The sequence below is a fragment of the Triturus cristatus genome, chromosome 1_1 (genome assembly GCF_964204655.1).
Source record: "Triturus cristatus chromosome 1_1, aTriCri1.1, whole genome shotgun sequence".
NCBI lineage: Eukaryota > Metazoa > Chordata > Amphibia > Caudata > Salamandridae > Triturus > Triturus cristatus.
In genome coordinates, this window is record NC_140579.1 from 254570103 (window position 1) to 254578648 (window position 8546).

The 8546-nt window shown below is 40.5% G+C and overlaps 2 long non-coding RNA genes across 2 annotated transcripts; both read right to left on the minus strand.

The window, feature by feature from the left end:
• Positions 1-1586: 1586 nt before the first annotated feature.
• LOC146870097 (uncharacterized) lies at positions 1587-2157 on the minus strand. Its single transcript, XR_014958982.1, has 3 exons — positions 2098-2157; positions 1912-2000; positions 1587-1821 (listed from the first exon to the last, which is right to left on the minus strand). It is a non-coding gene; the product is annotated as an uncharacterized LOC146870097 (long non-coding RNA).
• Positions 2158-7004: 4847 nt separating this feature from the next.
• LOC146870098 (uncharacterized) lies at positions 7005-8336 on the minus strand. The gene is made up of 4 exons (XR_014958983.1): positions 8292-8336; positions 7663-7724; positions 7477-7565; positions 7005-7386 (listed from the first exon to the last, which is right to left on the minus strand). It is a non-coding gene; the product is annotated as an uncharacterized LOC146870098 (long non-coding RNA).
• Between the last annotated feature and the right edge of the window lie 210 nt (positions 8337-8546).

The following is an 8546-nucleotide window of genomic DNA, read 5'->3' on the forward strand; positions in this document are numbered from 1 at the left end:
CTTACGCAACGAATCACAGATCACTTGTGACACTGATGCATTCATAGATGTATTGAGGCAGTCACGCATTTTGTTACAGAAGTATTGATAGACTGATGCTTCGTCTCACAGATACCCTCAAATACTTATACAATGAATGAGACTTAGTGATACAGTGATGCATGCAGTCATAGATTACACTGAAAAAGTTATGCACTGTGTTATAGAGATATTAAGGGAGCTGTACATGCTATTATACAGTAGTTTAGATAGTTATGTGTTTAGTGTGTTGGTTATAATTCATTTTGCAGTTCTAAGTTTTGATGTGGTGCTGGCTACTGAATGCCTACATTTGTTTTGTCATTTCGCGACATAGTCACGGTGACAGCGGCTCCCGATATCATTGCAACCCCCCGCGTCACTCGAAAAATGAAAAATCAGTTTAAATGGTTGGTTTTATACAAACTCTCTACAAAAATATGACTTTAAACAGGACAATAATAAACTCCTAAGTCCCAATTCACAAAAAGTAAAGTTAGACATAGTCTAATGTTTACAACTTTTGGTATTCACAAAGGGCATTTACTACTCGGAAATGCCCTTTGTGAATACCGAATGTCGCAATGTTAGACTTTCGTCTAACCTTACCTTTGTGAATTGGGCCCCTAGTGTCTAAAATGCTGTAAAATGTGTGCATATATGTGTTTTGCACCCACTAAAAACGGCGCAAACTTCCCGGTTACCAGAGTCATCTCATCTCTCGGAGTAATCGTGAAAATGTAAAGCAGGGTTCAAAGATAGATTTAAAACATGTTACTACAAATATATGTGTTCAAATATGTTTTGAAAGCAGTGATGTGGTTAGTAATGTGTGTATTGTAATAGTAAGAATGAATTTTTGTAGTTAACATTTTTTAATGTGGTGGTGGTCGTTGATTGTCTTCTTTTGTTTTGTAAATTTGTAACCTGATCGCGATCATCACTACGTTGTAGCAGATTTAAAATTTTAAATAAAAAAAAAATCAATACGTGAAATATATCTGCTGATCACAGATTCTCCATAGTAAACGCGACAATGTTGTGCCGACAAAAAATTCTTAAAAATAAAACTAGTTATTAATGTACTTTCTGATAAAAACATTCCAAATCAAAAAATGAGTGGTATATATTATAAATATGACATACAATTATAGAAAGAAAATATGAAAATCTTAGAATTAAGAAATAGAATTTAAAACAAACTTAGAAATTCACTGAAATAACCAAAGGTTACAGAGACGTTATCAATAGTAAGTAGAATTTAAAAAACCTTAGAAATTCACAGCAAAAAACAAAGGTTGCAACAATGGTATAGTTAGGCTGATATTTCACTCGATATTATATGCAAAAACAATGGTTCTGTCGGAATTTGAACGAACTAAATTAATAGGTACTGAATACACTTTTTAAATATCAAGGACGCACACATACCCAAAGAAACAGGACAGAATCCAAGTCACTTAATAGGATGATATTAATTGATGTATTGAGAGCACCAAAAATATTTACAGGGTAAACCAACCAAAAAACACATTCATAGTGAAACAATTGGTGAAACAGTGATACTTTGCACAAAACACATCACATGTAACGAATATGTACAATGGACAATACATAAAAATAATCAACAAACAAGGTCCTATTTACAATACATAAGCCACTTAAGGGTTCAGTTTCCTTGCTGTCTAAGTGGATTTGCATGTGACGCATAGGACATGTAACGTCGACGTTTCGACCCGAGGTAATTGTGCCAATTAATATGCATCAAAGTGGGTCTTCATCAGGACAAACGAGGTTGGGGACCTGTAAACGCAAAGAGTATGGTGTCAGGGCAGTGTGTGCGTTACATGTAAAGGAAATAACTAATTTCCCAATTCCGGTCACTTAGCTCACCTGGGGAACCGACTTAGTTATGAGGAAAATGATTCCTGTTGTCTTTAATGCAGATGGCCAACATCAAATGTGAAGATAATATTTAATTCCTGCAAGAGATTAGAGAGGAGGGACTATTGTAAAGACTGGACAGGCTGTGTGTGGAGATAATTAAAACATACCTGTTTGCACGCGAGAAGAACGTACCTCTGAGACGGGGATATTTGATTTAGAAGGGAGAGTGGTGCTGTCTCTACAATCGCCACGTACTGTGAACATAAAGGATAGAGGCGTATCTGAGAAATTGAACAAGGTAATCATCCAGAAACAAGATGCCTTGATATGCATCCTCTAAACATAGAAAGTAGTGTAACTGAGGTAGAGGACAATCAAAGGCCCGTAGCGCTTGAACAAAGTTGGGCCACATTCAGGGCATAAAGTATATCCAATGCACAGAGATATAACGTACTGGTTGTTCCGGGCGCGAAAGCCCGACATGGCACAAACATGGTAGAGCTGCATGTTAGTAGCATAAAATTCTAGTCGACCAAATACCCATATACGAGTAAAATCAACTTGGTTAAGGGTATTGCCATATATTATTGTTATATCCTTCTACTGGACCAAGTACCCATATACGAAGAAGGAGACATTAATATCAGGACGTATTTCATGTTACGGCTACTAATCCACTATATTGAATGTATTGCCGTGTATTATTATTCTACTGCTCCAAACACCCCTATGCGAGCAAAGTAACATTCATGGTCAGGTAGTATTTCAGTTACGGCTACTGAAGTTCAAGCGGTGAGCGTTACGGCGAGACGCCGACTTACTTCAAGTCCGTGAGTGGACAACTTGTTCCGTCAACGGCTCAGCTGCAACTGACAGCGAGCTCACGTCCGAGCTAACTATATGACGTAATGGGGAGCCGTGGGCGCGCGGCTGCTGGAATGAATCAGCAGAAAGAGGGAAACCAGGGATGGATTTTAGGGAGGGCTCACACGGAATGGTTGAGAACGGACGGGGTCGGTGTTTATTTAAAAAGGAATAGAATGGGTGTTCTGCATATGAACTTGTTCGATACGGTTTTTGATGCATTAATGCGGTGAATGCGAATGTGCTTCCAAAAAACGGCTGTATAGATATGGGAATTTACATATTTCAGTTTTCTTAAACATATCATCCGTTTTTGATGCACTGATGCGGTGAATGCGGATATGCTTCCAAATTTACATATTGCAGTTTTCTCAAACATATCATCCGTTACGAACTAGGAGTACAAAAAATATGAATGACATGATTCAAAATTCACATGACAATAATAATGGCAGACGGCATATTAAGCCCAATATGTATAATACGATGACAAAAGTGTTTTTTTAAAAAACCTTACACAGAACTAAAGTTGCAGATATTGTACATGTAAATATCTCGATTTAAGCCAAATACTCATCCCATATCAATAATGCCAGCATAAGGTAAGGAAGCCTACACATATGTTACGCTGAAACACATGAATGAAACGTACTCAGGATAAAATTACTGGATATATACCCCGTAATACATCTACTAGAGAATCTTCAAAAAGATCAAGAATAGAGTTTAGAGTTTGCTCATTTGTAGGTAAGTTTCCTCATGTTCATTCAGCCCGCTGTTGGTGGCATCAAGGAGATGGATCCAACGGCACTCCTTGTAATTAAGAGAAGTGCCCATGTTACCGCCCCTTCTGTGTAGTATAACCTTCTCCAGCACCCACCACTCTAGATCCTGGTGTGTGTGTCTTGTGTTCGTGTAGTGTTCTACAAGTGGGGCCCCAAGGGATTTTCATTTGATCCTGCTCTGGTGTTGTTGGATCCTATTTTTCACTTTTTGTGTGGTTTGGCCTACATATATCAATTTGCACGGACATCTAATTGCATAGATCACATTTTGGCTGTTGCAATTTGAAAAGTGGTTAAGGGAATAAGTCTTTCCCAAGTGATCGAAACTGGTTCCAACCTTGGTGTTTGGACAGACCTTGCAGTGACCACACTTGTGATGTCCTTCGATTTGTGGTAGTTGTAGCAGAGATCTTACGTTGGGTGTGGGTGGGGGTTCCAGGTATGAGGATACTACAAACTCCTTAACGTTTTTAGCACGTTTGAACGCAAACATAGGGGCTTCTGAATAACCAATGTCAGGACCCACCAAATTCCAATATTTCCTAATGACTTTGTTGATCTCATTACTTCTGGTGTTGAATGTGGTAACACAAATTAATCGCCCAATTTCTTCGTTTTTGGGTTGCACCTCAAGAAGCGTTTCTCTAGGCCTATACCAGGCCCTTTTGCGTGATCTATTCAGCAGTCCTTTAGGGTATCCTCTCTCCCTCAGTTTGGCAATGAGACTGTCCGTTTCCTTAAAATAGTCACTTCTTCTTGAACAGTTGCGTCTCAACCTTAAAAATTGTCCGTATGGAAGATTATCCCTTAGGTTTCTGGGATGGTGAGAATTATATTGTAACAGGGTGTTGCGGTCTGTGGGCTTCTTGTATAAAGACATCAGAATACTACCCTCTTCCGCTTGCAAAGTCAGGTCTAAAAAAGGTATTGATTCATTGTTGTATGACATGGTGAATTGAATGTTTTGATTACGTGAGTTCAACCAAGCAGCAAAGGCTATTAGTTGGTCTTCTGTCCCAGTCCATAGCATGAGGACGTCGTCTATATATCTCTTCCACGCCGTGATGTTGTCAATGAAAGGATTCAAAGCCGAGTAGATGGTACTGTCCTCAAAATGATCCATATAAAGATTCGCTAAGCTCAGCGCGAATCCGGCCCCCATGGCTACTCCTCTACATTGAAGGTAGAACTCGTTGTAGAAGATAAAATAGTTTTTCTCCATTGCAATGTGAAGTAGTTTTACAAGGAAGTCTGTTGGAACCCAGTGTGGTCTTGGACGTGAATCCAATACGTTACTCATAACTTCTATGGCCTCATTTTGTGGTATGCTGGTGTACAGTGAGCATACATCCAGAGTTGCAAACAGTTGCAAGGAACAGTCAAATGGTTGGCCTTCAAAAATTTGGATGGTGTGCATGGTGTCCCTTATGAAAGATCTTGTTTCCAAAACAAATGGTTGTAAAAAACTATCGAGATATTGGTTCAGGGGTTCCAGGATGGAGCCACAGCCAGACACAATTGGTCTTCCGGGGGGTTTTGATAGGTTTTTGTGGACTTTAGGAATGGTGTATATAGTGGGAATCCTTGGATCGGTTTTATTGAGGAATTTGCTCTCAGATTCCGCGAGGAATCCCTGTTCAACACCGTAAGTTGTAAGATCACGGATGAGCTTCGCAATCTCCCTGGTAGGATCATATGCGATCTTTCTGTAGCTGTCAGGACAACTAAGTTGAGAGTTGATCTCTTTTATATAATCTTCTGTGTCTTGTACGACAACCGCTCCACCCTTGTCTGCAGGCTTGATAACAATCGACCTGTTGTTATTCAATGTAGACAGTGCAGACCTTTCTTCTTTAGTGATATTATGCTTGATGTACTTGGTGTTGTTAAGGATTTCCATCACTTCAAACATCACTACTTTCTCATACGCCAAAATCTTATCATTCATTAAGTATGAAGCCGGTGTAAAAGTAGAGGGCGGACGGAATTCTGTTGCAGTTGTATTCTTTTTGTAGCTGTCATTTTTTGCAAAGAAGTATTTTAGGCGAATCTTCCTGAAGAATTGTTGCAATTCCAGTTTGATGTTAAAGGAGTTGGGAATGGAGGTGGGAACAAAAGACAAACCCCTAGCTAGAATGTCGTGTTCAGCTTTGTTCAGAGTGTATTGCGAGATGTTCAATACAGGGTCCTTTGTATTCGTGCCAGGCACAGTAGTAACCTGATGTACGGTTGGGCCTTCCGTGTTAGAGATGTTGTCTGGTATGGAAATTACCACCGATAGGTCTGACGTCTGGTGCGGATCTCCCCGTGATTCTGTTGTGCTTGTGCTTGGAAGCGAACTCTGGAGTTGCCCCGTTGGTTCCCACGTGTTTGATTCCATCGGGGCGGTCGCCCCCAATTCTGATCTCGATTTATCCAGGAGGGTTCCCCTAAAAAAGCCGAGTTGGCTGGTCCAAAATTGTCTTGGTATCTGGTGCGTGGTTGGTAAGATGGACCTTGTTGAAAAGATGGCTCAGATGGTTGGAAGTTAGTGGCCTCTGTGTATGGGCAAGTATCCGAACTAGTACTTGCTCTTTCAGAATCGTTTTCTGAACCACTCCCGAAGGAAGAGTTTGAGAAGGTAGCGAATCTCCGGGAATATTGTCTGTTCCTATTGGTGTAGTACCCCTGCGAGTCTTGAATGTAGTAGTCGTCACTCGTATAGGGGTATGTTAACTTTTTATCATAGGCTTTAATGTCCTTGGCTAGTTTCTCAAGTTTCTTACTCAATGTGATGGTGTTAAATTCGGATGTAGCCTTTTCTGCTCTTTCTAGAGCTTCTTTTGCGTTCTTCAAGCTTCTATCCTCCAAGATTTCTTTCTTTAGTTCCGTTATCTCTAGGATCAGTTTTTTCGCGTACTCAAGGGCGGTTTCCACCCCAAGAACCATCCAGTGGCGAGAACAGTTGTTTGCCACAAAACTGAACCCTTCGCGGAATTTTGGAAGGTCAATGAAGATGGCTGGCTCGTTACGGACCTGTAGTCCTTTTGGAATGATGTTGGCTTGCAAATATTTGGTTAACAGATGTCCATGTAGTCTGGTTCGAATCAATTTCTTCTCCAATCTCTCCAGACGAGACAATTTATCATTTAGAGAGGTGTCTATGGGAGTTAGGCCAGTGCCCAGATAGTCAAATTCAGCTTGTTCTTGTATCAATTTATTTATATATTCCTCACTGTAGGACAATGTTTCTTTCTCTGACATAGTCTATACTTGTTATGGAAAAGATCACAATAAATGTGTAAAAACCCTCGCAGGTGAAACCTGCACTGGATAACCATTAACGATAATGGGGCAACCCAGTAACCCTCAGAACCTGGGCGTGATAGTATATGCAAAAACAATGGTTCTGTCGGAATTTGAACGGACTAAATTAATAGGTACTGAATACACTTTTTAAATATCAAGGACGCACACATACCCAAAGAAACAGGACAGAATCCAAGTCACTTAATAGGATGATATTAATTGATGTATTGAGAGCACCAAAAATATTTACAGGGTAAACCAACCAAAAAACACATTCATAGTGAAACAATTGGTGAAACAGTGATACTTTGCACAAAACACATCACATGTAACGAATATGTACAATGGACAATACATAAAAATAATCAACAAACAAGGTCCTATTTACAATACATAAGCCACTTAAGGGTTCAGTTTCCTTGCTGTCTAAGTGGATTTGCATGTGACGCATAGGACATGTAACGTCGACGTTTCGACCCGAGGTAATTGTGCCAATTAATATGCATCAAAGTGGGTCTTCATCAGGACAAACGAGGTTGGGGACCTGTAAACGCAAAGAGTATGGTGTCAGGGCAGTGTGTGCGTTACATGTAAAGGAAATAACTAATTTCCCAATTCCGGTCACTTAGCTCACCTGGGGAACCGACTTAGTTATGAGGAAAATGATTCCTGTTGTCTTTAATGCAGATGGCCAACATCAAATGTGAAGATAATATTTAATTCCTGCAAGAGATTAGAGAGGAGGGACTATTGTAAAGACTGGACAGGCTGTGTGTGGAGATAATTAAAACATACCTGTTTGCACGCGAGAAGAACGTACCTCTGAGACGGGGATATTTGATTTAGAAGGGAGAGTGGTGCTGTCTCTACAATCGCCACGTACTGTGAACATAAAGGATAGAGGCGTATCTGAGAAATTGAACAAGGTAATCATCCAGAAACAAGATGCCTTGATATGCATCCTCTAAACATAGAAAGTAGTGTAACTGAGGTAGAGGACAATCAAAGGCCCGTAGCGCTTGAACAAAGTTGGGCCACATTCAGGGCATAAAGTATATCCAATGCACAGAGATATAACGTACTGGTTGTTCCGGGCGCGAAAGCCCGACATGGCACAAACATGGTAGAGCTGCATGTTAGTAGCATAAAATTCTAGTCGACCAAATACCCATATACGAGTAAAATCAACTTGGTTAAGGGTATTGCCATATATTATTGTTATATCCTTCTACTGGACAAAGTACCCATATACGAAGAAGGAGACATTAATATCAGGACGTATTTCATGTTACGGCTACTAATCCACTATATTGAATGTATTGCCGTGTATTATTATTCTACTGCTCCAAACACCCATATGCGAGCAAAGTAACATTCATGGTCAGGTAGTATTTCAGTTACGGCTACTGAAGTTCAAGCGGTGAGCGTTACGGCGAGACGCCGACTTACTTCAAGTCCGTGAATGGACAACTTGTTCCGTCAACGGCTCAGCTGCAACTGACAGCGAGCTCACGTCCGAGCTAACTATATGACGTAATGGGGAGCCGTGGGCGCGCGGCTGCTGGAATGAATCAGCAGAAAGAGGGAAACCAGGGATGGATTTTAGGGAGGGCTCACACGGAATGGTTGAGAACGGACGGGGTCGGTGTTTATTTAAAAAGGAATAGAATGGGTGTTCTGCAGATGAACTTGTTCGATACGGTT